Below are 21489 nucleotides of genomic sequence, written 5' to 3'. Positions count from 1 at the left end.
ACATTTGCACAATTTTCATCAGCCATGATTGTGAACAGTAGCCTTGATCTCCGAGGATCCACCTAGAAACACAATGGCAGCTGGCATGATATAGTGCCTTCGAATGAGGGCATCATGGCAGTTCCCAGGAATGCGAGCAGTCACTTGCATGGCGCAGTGTGCAGGTCATCAACAAGCTGTATAACCAGAGAGTGCGATCCTTTCCTGCTGACGTAGGTGGTGGCCTTGATCAATGGAGTTCATATGGCCACATGCCTGCAATATATGATTCCTTGCAGAACCCTGCCACACTGTGTAAAATTGCAGTGCCCTGTCATGCTGCTATCTGTTGTCCATGGCAGAGTGCTTGGACTGGCTGGCTCTAGTGAACATTGTAACTGTAACTTGCTCGATGCATCTGTGCAAAGCTAATTGGCTAATGTTAGCAATGTCTCCAGTGCCAGCCTTGTATAAACGGTCAGGGCAATTGGGACATGCATAGCGACTGGCAGTGAGATGCTTGTGGGTAGAAAAGAGTTCAGGATGTCCCAAAGCACATTACAACCAATGAAGTACTTTTTGAACTGCAGTCACTCTTATAATGGAACACACGCACATCCAAAAAAACATAGATACAGGAGAATTCCCAATGGGAAACTCATTGCAACCTCTGGCTGGTGGTAGAGGGGGTGGGGGGGGGGGGCGAGGTAGAGAAAGGCAACCCCAATGCAAAGGGCATGTGGATGGTGAAGTGGTTGACAGCAGTGAACAGACAGCACAAATATCATGGGGAGAATCCTCTGAAAGTACCTGCTGGGCCTTTTAACCCACTTCTGCTTTTTCTGTCATGTCTCGCAGTACTGGACAGACATTTTATATGAGTGTGATTGCAAACATAATGCCATAGTTGGAAAATGTGACGTATAACATCATCACTTCATCATGATTCATTTAAATGGTTGTGGGTTCAAGTCCCACTCCAGGGACTTGAGCACAAAAAATCTAGGCAGACACTCCAGTGCAGTGTTGAGGGAGTGCTCCACTGTCGGAGGTGCTGTCTTTCGGCTGAGACGTTAAACCGAGGTCCCATCTGCCCTCTCAAGTGGGCGTAACAGATCCAATGGCACTATTTCGAAGAAGAGCAGGGGAGTTATCCCTGGTGTCCTGGCCAATATTTATCCCTCAATCAACATCACAAAAACAGATTACCTGGTCATAATCACATTGCTGTTTGTGGGAGCTTGCTTGTGCGCAAATTGGCTGCTGCATTTCCCACATTACAACAGTGACTACACTCCAAAAAGTACTTCATTGGCTGTAAAGCACTTTGAGACGTCCGGCGGTCGTGAAAGGCGCTATATAAATGCAAGTCTTTCTTTCTTTCTTTTCTTTGAAAGACCCTGGGCCATTTTGGGATGGGCGGTCCACCATTTGGTGGAAATTATGGCCAATAGGTGCGGCCGGAGATTGAGTGGTGTTCATAGGAAAATATGGTTTATGGCAACCCCGCAGTAGTAGAGATAACTCTTACTCGGGCCGATCATATATGGCTGATGCTTGCACCTGTGGTGTTTCCTGTTGACCTCATGCTAAAATCCAAGGTCAGTTGATTATAATATTCAGTACTGTCGGGTACAGGCAGTCGAGACAGAGACAGATTTCCTCTTTCTCGAGTACACTTCTTCATTACGTGGGGCAGTTAAATCCCTGTGCTCTTGAATATTACTGCCTGAGGTTTTACTTGAGAGAAAAAGCCATTACTATTTCTGATCCTACAATCAGTACCAGGAGCCAAGTTGCTTTGTCACTATTCTCAGAACAATGTGTAGTGAAGAGAATCCTGCTCTAGGATGAATGTTTTACCGATCATTCCACGATCATCCTGGAAAACAAAATCAACTTCAAACTCTTCTCTCACATTATCTCTTCTACTATTCCCCCCTCCCCCCCGTCCCATCCGTGCTTCTCGTACTAAATGGGAGAGCTCTCCGAAATCAAAACTGTCTGTTCAGCTGCCTCTGCCTCCCCCTGAGCTCTCAAAGGATGCAGCTTCTATTCAAGGAGCGCCTCAGTTCTTGCTGGGAACGGCTGGTTCAGGTTGCAGAGCACCTCCATTTTGCAGGGGCTTGTGCAAGAAGATCAGTCCCCTATCCCATCGACCCTATCCGTGGATAGGGTAAGGGAGTGCCAAGGTTAAAGCTGGAATAGGCACCCAGAGGTCGCTGCCTTTCAACCCTCTCCTGCCCCAAGCGATAAACGATACCCAAAACAGACGAGACCAGCTATCACGGCAGCTCCTGACCCAGCACGTGAAGATACAGAACCACCTCAATGCCAGTGGCCTCCCACTGACACCTGGTAGCAAGCCATTTCTCTTACTCCTGCTACCGAGTAAGTAGACAAAATAGTTGCCATCCACAGTGGTTGAGTTAGTGTGGACAGCAATGTTGCTGACGGTTTATTGCATGTGTATGGAGGACTGTTTGAGCATTGTATGGATTTTGCAGTTGGCTGAAAGGCTCCTCTGAAAGCCTGTGACATGGTTCTTGCTGCCTGCCGTGATGCTTCAGCCGTAGGATTGCCAACTCTGGTCACATGACTCGCCTCCGACTGCTCCGCCCCCACACTCCCACCATTGGCCGCCTGAAAGGTCCGTCCTCGTGTCAGGGCTTGACAGGGTAGATGCAGGGAGGATGTTTCCTCTGGCTGAGGGGTCTAGAACCAGGGGTCACAGTCTCAGGATAAGGGGTCGGCCATTTAGGACTGAGATGAGGAGAAACTTCTTCACTCAGAGGGTGGTGAATCTTTGGAATTCTCTACCTCAGTGGGCTGTGGAGGCTCAGTCTTTGAGTATTTTCAAGGCAGAGATCGATAGATTTTTGGATATTAAGGGAATCAAGGGATATGGGGATAGTGCGGGAAAGTGGAGTTGAGGTAGAAGATCAGCCATGATCCCATTGAATGGTGGGGGAGGCTCGAGGGGCCGAATGGCCTACTCCTGCTCCTAATACTTATGTTCTTATGTGTCATACCACCTTCCCGCGCCAATTGGAAAGTGAACAGACTCCTCCTTCTCTGATTGGCTGATTCTTGACTGTCACTTAAACAGCCTTTTTTTTCCCATCTCCATTATTTTTATTACCAATAAATAAAAGTGTTCAAAGAAAATGAATAGAACACACAATTATTTTAATGCCAGTATGATTTTCTCCCAGGTTACTTGCAGCTGTGTCCGGGAGATTAATCTCTAATTCCTGGATACTCCACAATAATCCTTTTGTGCTGTGTGATGCTAGATCCCTGCTATATCCCTATCCAGCCGGGATATAGTATCTTACAGCACAAAAAGAGGCTTTCGGCCCCCCCCCCACCCCCGCTTTTCCCCCTTCCTAAAAAAAGACTTGCATTTATATAGCGCCTTTCATGACCACCAGACATTCCAAAGCAATTTACAGCCAATTAAGTACTTTTGAAGTGTAGTCACTGTTGTAATGTAGGAAACACGGCAGCCAATTTGCGCACAGCAAGCTCCCACAAACAGCAATATGATAATGACCAGATAATCTGTTTTTGTTATGTTGATTGAGGGATAAATATTGGCCAGGACACCGGGGATAACTCCCCTGCTCTTCTTTGAAATAGTGCCACGGGATCTTTTACATCCACCTGAGAGAGCAGACGGGGCCTCGATTTAACGCCTCATTCGAAAGACAGCACCTCCGACTTCCCTCTTGAAAGTTACTACTGAATCTGCTTCCACCGCCCTTTCAGGCAATTCTTTCCAGATGCACATCTTCTATCTGATCATCAATGTATTACTGTGTCCTCAGCTACAGGTGGGCGTTTGCTTTCTCTACCTGCCCCACTTTCAGGCCTCTCTGAATTTGCGAAATTGGAGATCATGCAGCAACCTCTGATAATCCGTGGGCATAAAGGTTCAGGTTGTGGTGGCTGACCTGGCTGCCACTGGCAGAGTTGTGCTTCGAGCAATTTGCTCAACTTTGTCGCTGCCCCTTTGTGAAGAGCAGCCGACAAAGGCAACTTTCCTGGGACATTCTAAACAGCTGTACCTGGTGAGGTGAGAGTGAGAGTGACTGCCCTCGACATCAAGGCAGCATTTGACCGAGTGTGGCACCAAGGAGCCCGAGTAAAACTGAAGTCAGTGGGAATCGGGGGGAGAACTCTCCACTGGCTGGAGTCATACCCAACAGAAAGGAAGATGGTTGTGGTGGTTGGAGGTCAATCATCACAGCCCCAGGACATCGCTGCAGCAGTTCCTCAGGGCAGTGCCCTAGGCCCAACCATCTTGTAAGGATTGCACACTTTTACAGAAGGCACAGGAAGAGGCCACAAACTAAAAATGATTCGATACAAGCTTTTGGGATTGACTGGACAAAGGGAGAAAAAGGCACCAGCCTGGGGCAGGTGGTGACTCATCACCAATCTCTGTGGTCGAGAGCCAGACCTGTTTATGCATAGAAACAAAGGGATCGATACGTTTCATAAATTTCCACAGAAAAGCCCCTGGATTGTTTGGCCGGAGGGGGAAAACCAATTCCCTCGAGAGACTACAAGTCAGCAAGAAACCAGGACAACAAAGGAACCCCACAAGGCGTACATTTTTGGAAAATGGGGTACTTAAGATAACGAGTTATCTTTTGCCCTGTAGACTCCGTGCGCAAATTGTGGATATCCAGGTTCATCATCGCGGTCAGTCAAACGGATCACCACAAACAACTAATCGATCCAGACACATTAACGGAAGCCCCAGTTCAGCGGGTGATTTATTGATAAAATGGATATATATACACGAGCTGGGAGTGGCTCGGCTGGTGATTTATTGATAAAATGGATATATATACACGATGTGGGAGTGGCTCGGCTGGTGATTTATTGATAAAATGGATATATATATACACGAGCTGGGAGTGGCTCGGCTGGTGATTTATTGATAAAATGGATATATATACACGAGCTGGGAGTGGCTCAGCTGGTGATTTATTGATAAAATGGATATATATACACGATGTGGGAGTGGCTCGGCTGGTGATTTATTGATAAAATGGATATATATACACGATGTGGGAGTGGCTCGGCTGGTGATTTATTGATAAAATGGATATATATACACGATGTGGGAGTGGCTCGGCTGGTGATTTATTGATAAAATGGATATATATACACGATGTGGGAGTGGCTCGGCTGGTGATTTATTGATAAAATGGATATATATACACGATCTGGGAGTGGCTCGGCTGGTGATTTATTGATAAAATGGATATATATATACACGATCTGGGAGTGGCTCAGAGTGAAAGAAAAGGAACGGAACGAACACAGAAGAAACGGAAGAGAAGAGAATGATCAGAAGAGGGAACATCGGAGAGGAACAACCGGTCACGGAACCAACGACCACAAACCTACAATCTACAGTTACAGCAATTAACTGGATGAGTGATTGTATGTCTTTGTTCAATTCTCTCACAAGTCTTGTTCTGTAGTTTTAGTTCGTTTTTGCACAATAAAACTGACAGCTGGGTCAAGCCTAAATTTTGTGTCACTTGTAGTCCTTTCCTGTAACTCCTGAGGTCTACGAAACAAAGGTAGAGTGTAAAACTAACACCCTACAATCTTCAGCTGCTTCATTAATAACTTTCCCTCCATCATAAGGTCAGAAGTGGGTATGTTTCCTGATGATTGCAGTGTTCAGTACCATTCGCAACTCCTCAGATCCTGGAGCAGTCCATGCCTGTAAGCAGCAAGACCTGGATGACATTCAGGCTTAGGCTGATATTTGCCAAATAACGTTCGCACCACACAAGTGCCAGGCAATGACTATCTCCAACAAGCGAGAGTCTAACCACCGCCCCTTGACATTCAACAGCATTACCATCGCCGAACGCCCCCATCATCAACATCCTGGGGGGGTCATCATTAACCAGAAAATTAACTGAACCAGCCACATAAATACTGTGGCTACAAGAGCAGGTCAGAGGCTGGGTATTCTGTGGCGAGTGTCTCACCTCCTGACTCCCCAAAGCCTTTCCACCATCTACAAGGCACAAGTCAGGAGTGTGATGGAATAGTCTCCACTCGCCTGGATGAGTGCAGCTCCAACAACACTCAAGAAGCTCGACACCATCCAGAACAAAGCAGCCCGTTTGATTGGCACCCCATCCATCACCTTAAACATCCACTCCCTCCATCGCTGACATATCATGGCTGCAGTGTGCACCATCTACAAGATGCACTGCAGCAACTCGCCAAGGCTTCTTCGGCAGCACTTCCCAAACGCACGACCTCTACCACCTAGAAGGACAAGGGCAGCAGGCGCATGGGAACACCACCACCTCCACATTCCCCTCCAAATCACACGCCATCCTGACTTGGAAGTATATCGGCCGTTCCTTGAACGTCACTGGGTCCAAATCCTGGAACTCCCTCCCTAACACACTGTGGGAGCGCCTTCACCACACAGACTGCAGAGGTTCAAGAAAGCGGCTCACCACCACCTTCTCAAGGGCAATTAGTGATGGGCAATAAATGCCGGGCCTTGCCAGCGACACCCACATCCCGTGAACGAATACAAAAAAAATAAAAAATAAAAAACCTAGGCTTACAGACTTTTTAAAACTCATTCTCAGAAGGTGGCATCACTGGCATTTATTGCCCATTGAACAAGCAGAGGCTCTTTCCTCTAGAAAAGGAAAGGCCGATAGAGGTCCTTAAGATAATGAGGGTTGATAGGGTAAACATAGAGGTGTTTCCACCTGCGGGGGAGATCAGAGCTAGGGGCCATAAACAGAAGATAGTCAGTAATCCAATAGGGAATTCAGGAGAAACTTCTTTACCCAGAGAGTGGTTAGAATGTGGAACTTGCTATCGCAGGAAGTAGTTGAGATGGATAGCATGGATGCAGTTAAGGAAAAGCTGGATAAACATGAGGGAGAAAGGAATAGAAAGATATGCTGATACGGATGAAGAAGGGAAGTATGAGAATCAGTTGGAGCATAAACACTGGCATGGACCTGTTGGGCCAAATGGCCTGTTTCTGTGCTATAAATATTCTGTATACAATACAAAGATGATGGTGGGCCTTCTTCTTGAATCACTGCTCACGCTTTGAGTGGCTTGGTAGGCCACTTCAGAGTGCATCACCATCATCATAGGCAGGCCCTCGAAATCGAGGAAGACTCGCTTCCACCCCAAAAGTGAGTTCTCGGGTGGCTGTACAGTCCAATACAGGAATTACAGTCTCTGTCACAGATGGGGCAGACAGTGGTTGGAGGAAAGGGTGGGTGGGGGGGTCTGGGTTGCCGCACGCTCCTTCCGCTGCCTGCGCTTGATTTCTGCACGCTCTCGGCGACGAGACTCGAGGTGCTCAGTGCCCTCCCGGATGCTCTTCCTCCACTTAGGCCGGTCTTTGGCCAGAGACTCCCAGGTGTCGGTGGGGATGTTGCACTTTATCAGGGAGGCTTTGAGGGTGTCCTTGAAACGTTTCCTCTGCCCACCTGGGGCTCGCTTGCCGTGTAGGAGTTTCGAGTAGAGCGCTTGCTTTGGGAGTCTCATGTCGGGCATGCGAACACGCATGAGGACAATTAAGAGTGAACTACATTGGTGAAGGATTGTAGTTACATATAGGCCCAGACCAATAAGGATGGCAGGGTTCCTTCTCTAAAGGACATTAGTGAACCACTTGGATATATAGTCAAGGGTAGATAAAGGCAATCTGCCTATGATGCAACTGAATCTGCCTCACATCGCTTATTTCATCCACTTCTTCCCCCATAAAATAACAAAAAAAGAAGAATCCACACCGGAAATCCCACCCCAAGAGTCTTGATTGTAGCAATGATAAATTTTGCTGGCAAAAATCTGGGGCAAAAACCTCCAAAAATAAACAAAATGCTAAAAACTCTTAATAGGTTGTGTTCATATATTGCCCAGATAAGTTGATTCCCTTTTAAGAAGAGTTTTTCTCAGCCTGCTTTGTACAGGTGGTCAGTTTGCATGATGTCTTCCCTTTGAGACTCTAGAGAATCAGAAATGAGCTAACTTCAATATAATTTGCATTGATTTTCATATTGAAATGAGTTTCTCTTGGATGGAAAATCCGTCTGATTTGAAAAAAATTAGTTTATCTGTATATTTGACGTTATCATGTTATTCTGTTACTTTCTTTTCTGAAATGTTTCCCCCTAATTATTTCTTTAGGGAGTTAACACCATCCTTCCAAAGTCCTGACTGGTTGTATATCACTGTTCCAGGGGATCACCAGGAACGTGTTAATATTCACGAAGAGCCCCTGAGTCTATGTCAATACAGGTTGAACCTCGGGACCTGGCCTGTTCTGGATAAGGGATTTTTCCGGATGAGGGGTGGTCATGTTAAATTGGATGGTACAGGTATTGAGCAAGGGATATCGGGGCTGGCTGGCTTGGGGCTGGGAGTGCGGCAGAGAGATCGTGGCGCGGGGGGGGGGGGGGCGTGGGTGGCGGTGGATCGCGGGGTCAGGCCAGCGATTGCGGGAGTCGGCAGCGAGAAAGGACTTCAATTTGTTCATGTTGGAGCGGATGGGAATGGTGCTGGATATAAGGGAGGTTCAACCTGTATTATTACTGTCTGTAACCTTGTAGAAAACCTCCCTTACCTCACCCCCACTGATGCCAAAATTCGACTTCACACCATTGTCAACGATCAGCATCCCAAATGCTTTACTTGTCTTTTTCCTTGTCTCTGCCTTTTACAAACTTCAAGAAATCCAGATCTCCACTCCTATCCTCTCTCGCACTAAATCTGTACACTGGTGACGTCTGTTTTGTTATGTTGATTGAGGAATAAATATTAGCTAGGACACCGGGGACAGCTGTGGCGCAGTGGGATGCACTCTCGCCTCTGAGTCAGAAGGTTGTGGGTTCAAGTCCCACTCCAGGGACTTGAGCATATAAATTTAGGTTGACACTCCAGTGTAGAGCTGAGCGGGAGCTACACTGTCAGAGGTGCTGTCTCTCAGATGAGATGGTAAAACGAAGCCAAGTCTGCTCTCCCAGGTGAATGAAAAAAATATTCCGATGGCACTATTTCAAAGAAGAGCAGGGGAGTTATCCCTGGTTTCCTGGCCAATATTTATCCCTCAATCAATGTTACTAAAACAGAATATGTGTTCATTATCACATTTCTCTTTCTAGCAGCTTGCTGTGTGCAAATTGGCTGCCATGTTTCCTACATGGTACTTCATTGGCTGTAAACCGCTTTGGAACGTCTGGTGGTCGTGAAAGGAGCTTATATAAATGCAAGTCTTTCTTTCTTTCGTTCTTCTGATTGCCCAGGTCCACTGACCCAAGCCTGGAAATCCAGTTCCGTTTAAATCCCCAGCCAAGTGATTTAAACATTTTGTGATAAATTCCTCCTCTCTCTTTGGTTGCCCCTGAGGTCACTGTGGCAGGCAGGAGCCTGAGGCCCTACTACTCTGGTCTTCCTCTTCCTCGTCTTCCCCCAAACAGGCTTCCCGATGATGGTGGCAATCCCACTGGGAGTCCGCCAAAATATTCTATCCAGCCTGCCCCAGCAAATAGGCCAGGGTGAGGAGAGCAAGCATGGGGTGAGTACACGGGATAGTGTGAGAAAACACAGGGATAGTGTGAGTACACACAGGGATAGTGTGAGTACACGGGGATAGTGTGAGTACACACAGGGATAGTGTGAGTACACGGGGATAGTGTGAGTACACACAGGGATAGTGTGAGTACACGCACAGGGATAGTGTGAGCACACGGGGATAGTGTGAGTACACACACAGGGATAGTGTGAGCACACGGGGATAGTGTGAGTACACGCACACGGGGATAGTGTGAGTACACACAGGGATAGTGTGAGCACACACGGGGATAGTGTGAGTACACACACGGGGATAGTGTGAGTACAAGCACGGGGATAGTGTGAGTACACGCACAGGGATAGTGTGAGTACACACACAGGGATAGTATGAGTACACGCATAGGGATAGTGTGAGTACACACACACGGGGATAGTGTGAGTACACACACAGGGATAGTGTGAGTATACACAAAGGGATAGTGTGAGTACACACAGGGATAGTGTGAGTACACGCACAGGGATAGAGTGAGCACACACAGGGATAGTGTGAGTACACGCACAGGGATAGTGTGAGTACACACAGGGATAGTGTGAGTACACACAGGGATAGTGTGAGTACACACACACGGGGATAGTGTGAGTACACACACAGGATAGTGTGAGTACACACACAGGGATAGTGTGAGTACACGCACAGGGGGATAGTGTGAGCACACACAGGAATAGTGTGAGTACACACAGGGATAGTGTGAGTACACGCACAGAGATAGTGTGAGCACACACAGGGATAGTGTGAGCACACACAGGGATAGTGTGAGTACACACACAGGGATAGTGTGAGTACACACAGGGATAGTGTGAGCACACACGGGGATAGTGTGAGTACACACGGGGATAGTGTGAGTACACACAGGGATAGTGTGAGCACACACACAGGGATAGTGTGAGTACACACGGGGATAGTGTGAGTACACACAGGGATAGTGTGAGTACACACACAGGGATAGTGTGAGTACACGCACACGGGGATAGTGTGAGTACACACAGGGATAGTGTGAATACACACAGGGATAGTGTGAGTACGCACACACGGGGATAGTGTGAGTACACACACAGGGATAGTGTGAGTACACACAGGGATAGTGTGAGTACACGCACAGGGATAGAGTGAGCACGCACAGGGATAGTGTGAGTACACGCACAGGGATAGTGTGAGTACGCACAGGGATAGTGTGAGTACACACACACGGGGATAGTGTGAGTACACACACAGGATAGTGTGAGTACACACACAGGGATAGTGTGAGTACACGCACAGGGGGATAGTGTGAGCACACACAGGAATAGTGTGAGTACACACAGGGATAGTGTGAGTACACACAGGGATAGTGTGAGTACACGCACAGAGATAGTGTGAGCACACACAGGGATAGTGTGAGTACACACGGGGATAGTGTGAGCACACACACAGGCATAGTGTGAGCACACACAGGGATAGTGTGACTACACACACAGGGATAGTGTGAGTACACAAAGGGATAGTGTGAGTACACACACAGGGATAGTGTGAGTACACACAGGGATAGTGTGAGCACACAAAGGGATAGTGTGAGCACACACAGGGATAGTGTGAGTACACACAGGGATAGTGTGAGTACACACAGGGATAGTGTGAGTACACACACAGGGATAGTGTGAGTACACACACAGGGATAGTGTGAGTACACACAGGGATAGTGTGAGTACACACAGGGATAGTGTGAGCACACACAGGGATAGTGTGAGTACACAAACAGTGATAGTGTGAGTACACACACACGGGGATAGTGTGAGCACACACAGGGATAGTATGAGCACACACAGGGATAGTGTGAGCACACTCAGGGATAGTGTGAGGACACACAGGGATAGTATGAGCACACACAGGGATAGTGTGAGCACACACACAGGGATAGTGTGAGTACACACACAGGGATAGTGTGAGTACACACACAGGGAGAGTGTGAGTACACACACAGGGAGAGTGTGAGCACACACAGGGATAGTGTGAGTACACACACAGGGATAGTGTGAGTACACACACAGGGAGAGTGTGAGTAAATGAGTACACACACGGGGATAGTGTGAGTATACACACAGGGATAGTGTGAGCACACACAGGGATAGTGTGAGTACACACAGGGATAGTGTGAGTACACACACAGGGATAGTGTGAGTACACACACAGGGATAGTGTGAGTACACACAGGGATAGTGTGAGTACACACAGGGATAGTGTGAGCACACACAGGGATAGTGTGAGTACACAAACAGTGATAGTGTGAGTACACACACACGGGGATAGTGTGAGCACACACAGGGATAGTATGAGCACACACAGGGATAGTGTGAGCACACTCAGGGATAGTGTGAGGACACACAGGGATAGTATGAGCACACACAGGGATAGTGTGAGCACACACACAGGGATAGTGTGAGTACACACACAGGGATGGTGTGAGTACAAACACAGGGAGAGTGTGAGTACACACACAGGGAGAGTGTGAGCACACACAGGGATAGTGTGAGTACACACACAGGGATAGTGTGAGTACACACACAGGGAGAGTGTGAGTAAATGAGTACACACACGGGGATAGTGTGAGTACACACAGGGATAGTGTGAACACACACACAGGGATAGTGTGAGTACACACACGGGGATAGTGTGAGTACACACAGGGATAGTGTGAGTACACACACAGGGATAGTGTGCGTACACACACGGGGATAGTGTGAGTATACACAGGGATAGTGTGAGTACACACACAGGGATAGTGTGAGTACACACACAGGGATAGTGTGAGCACACACTGGGATAGTGTGAGTACACACACAGGAATAGTGTGAGTACACACACAGGGATAGTGTGAGTACACACAGGGATAGTGTGAGCACACAGAGGGATAGTGTGAGTACACACACAGGGATAGTGTGAGTACACGCACAGGGATAGTGTGAGTACACACAGGGATAGTGTGAGCACACACAGGGATAGTGTGAGTACACACACACAGGGATAGTGTGAGCACACACACAGGGATAGTGTGAGTACACACACAGGGATATTGTGAGTACACACACAGGGAGAGTGTGAGCACACACACAGGGAGAGTGTGAGTACACACAGGGATAGTGTGAGTATACACACAGGGATAGTGTGAGTACACACACAGGGATAGTGTGAGTACGTGAGTACACACACGGGGATAGTGTGAGTACACACAGGGATAGTGTGAACACACACACAGGGATAGTGTGAGTACACACACGGGGATAGTGTGAGTACACACAGGGATAGTGTGAGTACACACACAGGGATAGTGTGAGTACACACAGGGATAGTGTGAGTACACGCACAGGGATAGTGTGTGTACACACAGGGATAGTGTGAGTACACACACAGGGATAGTGTGAGTACACACAGGGATAGTGTGAGTACACGCACAGGGGGATAGTGTGAGCACACACAGGGATAGTGTGAGTACACACACAGGGATAGTGTGAGTACACGCACAGGGATAGTGTGAGCACACACAGGGATAGTGTGAGCACACACAGGGATAGTGTGAGTACACACACAGGGATAGTGTGAGCACACACAGGGATAGTGTGAGTACACGCACACGGGGATAGTGTGAGTACACGCACAGTGATAGTGTGAGTACACACAGGGATAGTGTGAGTACACGCAAACGGGTATAGTGTGAGCACACACAGGGATAGTGTGAGTACACACACAGGGATAGTGTGAGCACACACACAGGGATAGTGTGAGTACACACACAGGGATAGTGTGAACACACAAAGGGATAGTGTGAGTACACACGGGGATAGTGTGAGCACACACACAGGGATAGTGTGAGCACACACAGGGATAGTGTGAGTACACACAAAGGGATAGTGTGAGTACACAAAGGGATAGTGTGAGTACACACACAGTGATAGTGTGAGTACACACAGGGATAGTGTGAGCACACAAAGGGATATTGTGAGTACACACACAGGGATAGTGTGAGCACACACAGGGATAGTGTGAGTACACACAGGGATAGTGTGAGCACACACAGGGATAGTGTGAGTACACACACAGGGATAGTGTGAGTACACGCACACGGGGATAGTGTGAGCACACACAGGGATAGTGTGAGTACACACAGGGATAGTGTGAGCACACACAGGGATAGTGTGAGTACACACAGGGATAGTATGAGTACACACAGGGATATGAGTACACACACAGGGATAGTGTGAGTACACACAGGGATAGTATGAGTTCACACAGGGATAGTGTGAGTACACACAGGGATAGTGTGAGCACACACAGGGATAGTGTGAGTACACAAACAGTGATAGTGTGAGTACACACACACGGGGATAGTGTGCGAACACACAGGGATAGTATGAGTACACACAGGGATAGTGTGAGCACACTCAGGAATAGTGTGAGTACAGACAGGGATAGTATGAGCACACACAGGGATTGTGTGAGCACACACACAGGGATAGTGTGAGTACACACACAGGGATAGTGTGAGTACACACACAGGGATAGTATGAGTACACACACAGGGAGAGTGTGAGCACACACACAGGGAGAGTGTGAATATACACAGGGATAGTGTGAGTACACACAGGGATAGTGTGAGTACACACACAGGGATAGTGTGAGTACACACACAGGGATAGTGTGAGTACACGAGTACACACACGGGGATAGTGTGAGTACACACAGGGATAGTGTGAACACACACACAGGGATAGTGTGAGTACACACACAGGGATAGTGTGAGTACACACAGGGATAGTGTGAGCACACACAGGGATAGTGTGAGTACACACACAGGGATAGTGTGAGTACACACACAGGGATAGTGTGAGTACACACACAGGGATAGTGTGAGCACACACAGGGATCGTGTGAGTACACACGGGGAGAGTGTGAGTACACACACAGGGATAGTGTGAGTACACACAGGGATAGTGTGAGCACACACACAGGGATAGTGTGAGCACACACAGGGATAGTGTGAGTACACACACAGTGATAGTGTGAGTACACACAGGGATCGTGTGAGCACACACACAGGGATAGTGTGAGTACACACATGGATAGTGTGAGCACACACACAGGGATAGTGTGAGTACACACAGGGATAGTGTGTGCACACACAAAGGGATAGTGTGAGTACACACAGGGATAGTGTGAGCACACACAGGGATAGTGTGAGTACACACAGGGATAGTGTGAGCACACACAAGGATTGTGTGAGCACACACACAGGGATTTTAGTGTGAGTACACACAGGGATAGTGTGAGTACACACTGGGATAGTGTGAGTACACACAGGGATAGTCACACAGGGATAGTGTGAATACACACAGGGATAGTGTGAGTACACACAGGGATAGTGTGAGTACACGCACAGGGAAAGTGTGAGTACACACAGGGATAGTGTGAGTACACGCACAGGGGGATAGTGTGAGCACACACAGGGATAGTGTGAGTACACACAGGGATAGTGTGAGTACACGCAAACGGGGATAGTGTGAGCACACACAGGGATAGTGTGAGTACACACACAGGGATAGTGTGAGCACACACACAGGGATAGTGTGAGTACACACACAGGGATAGTGTGAACACACAAAGGGATAGTGTGAGTACACACGGGGATAGTGTGAGCACACACAAAGGGATAGTGTGAGTACACACACAGTGATAGTGTGAGTACACACACAGTGATAGTGTGAGCACACAAGGGATAGTGTGAGTACACGCACACGGGGATAGTGTGAGCACACACAGGGATAGTGTGAGTACACACAGGGATAGTGTGAGCACACACAGGGATAGTGTGAGTACACACAGGGATAGTATGAGTACACACAGGGATATGAGTACACACACAGGGATAGTGTGAGTACACACAGGGATAGTATGAGTACACACAGGGATAGTGTGAGTACACACAGGGATAGTGTGAGCACACACAGGGATAGTGTGAGTACACAAACAGTGATAGTGTGAGTACACACACACGGGGATAGTGTGAAAACACACAGGGATAGTATGAGTACACACAGGGATAGTGTGAGCACTCAGGAATAGTGTGAGTACAGACAGGGATAGTATGAGCACACACAGGGATTGTGTGAGCACACACACAGGGATAGTGTGAGTACACACACAGGGATAGTGTGAGTACACACACAGGGATAGTGTGAGTACACACACAGGGATAGTGTGAGTACACACACAGGGAGAGTGTGAGCACACACACAGGGAGAGTGTGAATATACACAGGGATAGTGTGAGTACACAGGGATAGTGTGAGCACACACAGGGATAGTGTGAGTACACGCACACGGGGATAGTGTGAGTACACGCACAGTGATAGTGTGAGTACACACAGGGATAGTGTGAGTACACGCAAACGGGTATAGTGTGAGCACACACAGGGATAGTGTGAGTACACACACAGGGATAGTGTGAGCACACACACAGGGATAGTGTGAGTACACACACAGGGATAGTGTGAACACACAAAGGGATAGTGTGAGTACACACGGGGATAGTGTGAGCACACACACAGGGATAGTGTGAGCACACACAGGGATAGTGTGAGTACACACAAAGGGATAGTGTGAGTACACAAAGGGATAGTGTGAGTACACACACAGTGATAGTGTGAGTACACACAGGGATAGTGTGAGCACACAAAGGGATATTGTGAGTACACACACAGGGATAGTGTGAGCACACACAGGGATAGTGTGAGTACACACAGGGATAGTGTGAGCACACACAGGGATAGTGTGAGTACACACACAGGGATAGTGTGAGTACACGCACACGGGGATAGTGTGAGCACACACAGGGATAGTGTGAGTACACACAGGGATAGTGTGAGCACACACAGGGATAGTGTGAGTACACACAGGGATAGTATGAGTACACACAGGGATATGAGTACACACACAGGGATAGTGTGAGTACACACAGGGATAGTATGAGTTCACACAGGGATAGTGTGAGTACACACAGGGATAGTGTGAGCACACACAGGGATAGTGTGAGTACACAAACAGTGATAGTGTGAGTACACACACACGGGGATAGTGTGCGAACACACAGGGATAGTATGAGTACACACAGGGATAGTGTGAGCACACTCAGGAATAGTGTGAGTACAGACAGGGATAGTATGAGCACACACAGGGATTGTGTGAGCACACACACAGGGATAGTGTGAGTACACACACAGGGATAGTGTGAGTACACACACAGGGATAGTATGAGTACACACACAGGGAGAGTGTGAGCACACACACAGGGAGAGTGTGAATATACACAGGGATAGTGTGAGTACACACAGGGATAGTGTGAGTACACACACAGGGATAGTGTGAGTACACACACAGGGATAGTGTGAGTACACGAGTACACACACGGGGATAGTGTGAGTACACACAGGGATAGTGTGAACACACACACAGGGATAGTGTGAGTACACACACAGGGATAGTGTGAGTACACACAGGGATAGTGTGAGTACACACACAGGGATAGTGTGAGTACACACACAGGGATAGTGTGAGCACACACAGGGATCGTGTGAGTACACACGGGGAGAGTGTGAGTACACACACAGGGATAGTGTGAGTACACACAGGGATAGTGTGAGCACACACACAGGGATAGTGTGAGCACACACAGGGATAGTGTGAGTACACACACAGTGATAGTGTGAGTACACACAGGGATCGTGTGAGCACACACACAGGGATAGTGTGAGTACACACATGGATAGTGTGAGCACACACACAGGGATAGTGTGAGTACACACAGGGATAGTGTGTGCACACACAAAGGGATAGTGTGAGTACACACAGGGATAGTGTGAGCACACACAGGGATAGTGTGAGTACACACAGGGATAGTGTGAGTACACACAAGGATTGTGTGAGCACACACACAGGGATTTTAGTGTGAGTACACACAGGGATAGTGTGAGTACACACTGGGATAGTGTGAGTACACACAGGGATAGTCACACAGGGATAGTGTGAATACACACAGGGATAGTGTGAGTACACACAGGGATAATGTGAGTACACACAGGGATAGTGTGAGCACACACACAGGGATAGTGTGAGTATACACACAGGGATAGCGTGAGCACACACAGGGATAGCGTGAGTACACACAGGGATAGTGTGAGTACACACACAGGGATAGTGTGAGTACACACAGGGATAGTGTGAGTATACACAGGGATAGTGTGAGTACACACACAGGGATAGTGTGAGTACACACACAGGGATAGTGTGAGCACACACAGGGATAGTGTGAGTACACACACAGGAATAGTGTGAGTACACACACAGGGATAGTGTGAGCACACACAGGGATAGTGTGAGTACACACACAGGGATAGTGTGAGTACACGCACAGGGATAGTGTGAGTACACACAGGGATAGTGTGAGCACACACAGGGATAGTGTGAGTACACACACAGGGATAGTGTGAGTACACGCACACGGGGATAGTGTGAGCACACACAGGGACAGTGTGAGTACACACACAGGGATAGTGTGAGTACACACAGGGATAGTGTGAGTACACACAGGGATAGTATGAGCACACACAGGGATAGTGTGAGTACACAAACAGTGATAGTGTGAGTACACACACACGGGGATAGTGTGAGAACACACAGGGATAGTATGAGCACACACAGGGATAGTGTGAGCACACTCAGGGATAGTGTGAGGACACACAGGGATAGTATGAGCACACACAGGGATAGTGTGAGCACACACACAGGGATAGTGTGAGTACACACACAGGGATAGTGTGAGTACACACACAGGGAGAGTGTGAGCACACACACAGGGAGAGTGTGAGTACACACAGGGATAGTGTGAGTATACACACAGGGATAGTGTGAGTACACACACAGGGATAGTGTGAGTACGTGAGTACACACACGGGGATAGTGTGAGTACACACAGGGATAGTGTGAACACACACACAGGGATAGTGTGAGTACACACACGGGGATAGTGTGAGTACACACAGGGATAGTGTGAGTACACACACAGGGATAGTGTGAGTACACACACAGGGATAGTGTGAGTACACACACGGGGATAGTGTGAGTATACACAGAGATAGTATGAGTACACACACAGGGATAGTGTGAGTACACACACAGGGATAGTGTGAGCACACACAGGGATAGTGTGAGTACACACACAGGGATAGTGTGAGTACACACAGGGATAGTGTGAGTACACGCACAGGGAAAGTGTGAGTACACACAGGGATAGTGTGAGTACACGCACAGGGGGATAGTGTGAACACACACAGGGATAGTGTGAGTACACACACAGGGATAGTGTGAGCACACACAGGGATAGTGTGAGTACACGCACAGGGATAGTGTGACCACACACAGGGATAGTGTGAGCACACACAGGGATAGTGTGAGTACACACACAGGGATAGTGTGAGCACACACAGGGATAGTGTGAGTACACGCACACGGGGATAGTGTGAGTACACGCACAGTGATAGTGTGAGTACACACAGGGATAGTGTGAGTACACGCAAACGGGGATAGTGTGAGCACACACAGGGATAGTGTGAGTACACACACAGGGATAGTGTGAGCACACACACAGGGATAGTATGAGCACACACAGGGATAGTGTGAGTACACACACAGGGATAGTGTGAGCACACACACAGGGATAGTGTGAGTACACACACAGGGATAGTGTGAGTACACACACAGGGATAGTGTGAGTACACACGGGGATAGTGTGAGCACACACACAGGGATAGTGTGAGCACACACAGGGATAGTGTGAGTACACACAAAGGGATAGTGTGAGTACACAAAGGGATAGTGTGAGTACACACACAGTGATAGTGTGAGTACACACACAGTGATAGTGTGAGCACACACAGGGATAGTGTGAGTACACGCACACGGGGATAGTGTGAGCACACACAGGGATAGTGTGAGTACACACAGGGATAGTGTGAGCACACACAGGGATAGTGTGAGTACACACAGGGATAGTGTGAGTACACACAGGGATAGTGTGAGTACACACACAGGGATAGTGTGAGTACACACACAGGGATAGTGTGAGTACACACAGGGATAGTGTGAGTACACACAGGGATAGTGTGAGCACACACAGGGATAGTGTGAGTACACAAACAGTGATAGTGTGAGTACACACACACGGGGATAGTGTGAGCACACACAGGGATAGTATGAGCACACACAGGGATAGTGTGAGCACACTCAGGGATAGTGTGAGGACACACAGGGATAGTATGAGCACACACAGGGATAGTGTGAGCACACACACAGGGATAGTGTGAGTACACACACAGGGATAGTGTGAGTACACACACAGGGAGAGTGTGAGTACACACACAGGGAGAGTGTGAGTACACACACAGGGAGAGTGTGAGCACACACAGGGATAGTGTGAGTACACACACAGGGATAGTGTGAGTACACACACAGGGAGAGTGTGAGTAAATGAGTACACACACGGGGATAGTGTGAGTACACACAGGGATAGTGTGAACACACACACAGGGATAGTGTGAGTACACACACGGGGATAGTGTGAGTACACACAGGGATAGTGTGAGTACACACACAGGGATAGTGTGCGTACACACACGGGGATAGTGTGAGTATACACAGGGATAGTGTGAGTACACACACAGGGATAGTGTGAGTACACACACAGGGATAGTGTGAGCACACACTGGGATAGTGTGAGTACACACACAGGAATAGTGTGAGTACACACACAGGGATAGTGTGAGTACACACAGGGATAGTGTGAGCACACAGAGGGATAGTGTGAGTACACACACAGGGATAGTGTGAGTACACGCACAGGGATAGTGTGAGTACACACAGGGATAGTGTGAGCACACACAGGGATAGTGTGAGTACACACACAGGGATAGTGTGAGTACACGCACACGGGGATAGTGTGAGCACACACAGTGACAGTGTGAGTACACACACAGGGATAGTGTGAGTACACACAGGGATAGTGTGAGTACACACAGGGATAGTATGAGCACACACAGGGATAGTGTGAGTACACAAACAGTGATAGTGTGAGTACACACACACGGGGATAGTGTGAGAACACACAGGGATAGTATGAGCACACACAGGGATAGTGTGAGCCCACTCAGGGATAGTGTGAGGACACACAGGGATAGTATGAGCACACACAGGGATAGTGTGAGCACACACACAGGGATAGTGTGAGTACACACACAGGGATATTGTGAGTACACACACAGGGAGAGTGTGAGCACACACACAGGGAGAGTGTGAGTACACACAGGGATAGTGTGAGTATACACACAGGGATAGTGTGAGTACACACACAGGGATAGTGTGAGTACGTGAGTACACACACGGGGATAGTGTGAGTACACACAGGGATAGTGTGAACACACACACAGGGATAGTGTGAGTACACACACGGGGATAGTGTGAGTACACACAGGGATAGTGTGAGTACACACACAGGGATAGTGTGAGTACACACACAGGGATAGTGTGAGTACACACAGGGATAGTGTGAGTACACGCACAGGGATAGTGTGTGTACACACAGGGATAGTGTGAGTACACGCACAGGGGGATAGTGTGAGCACACACAGGGATAGTGTGAGTACACACACAGGGATAGTGTGAGTACACACAGGGATAGTGTGAGTACACGCACAGGGATAGTGTGAGTACACGCACAGGGATAGTGTGAGTACACGCTCAGGGATAGTGTGAGCACACACAGGGATAGTGTGAGCA

The sequence above is a fragment of the Pristiophorus japonicus genome, chromosome 17 (assembly GCF_044704955.1).
Source record: "Pristiophorus japonicus isolate sPriJap1 chromosome 17, sPriJap1.hap1, whole genome shotgun sequence".
Lineage (NCBI taxonomy): Eukaryota > Metazoa > Chordata > Chondrichthyes > Pristiophoridae > Pristiophorus > Pristiophorus japonicus.
Note: the sequence above shows the minus strand (reverse complement) of the source record.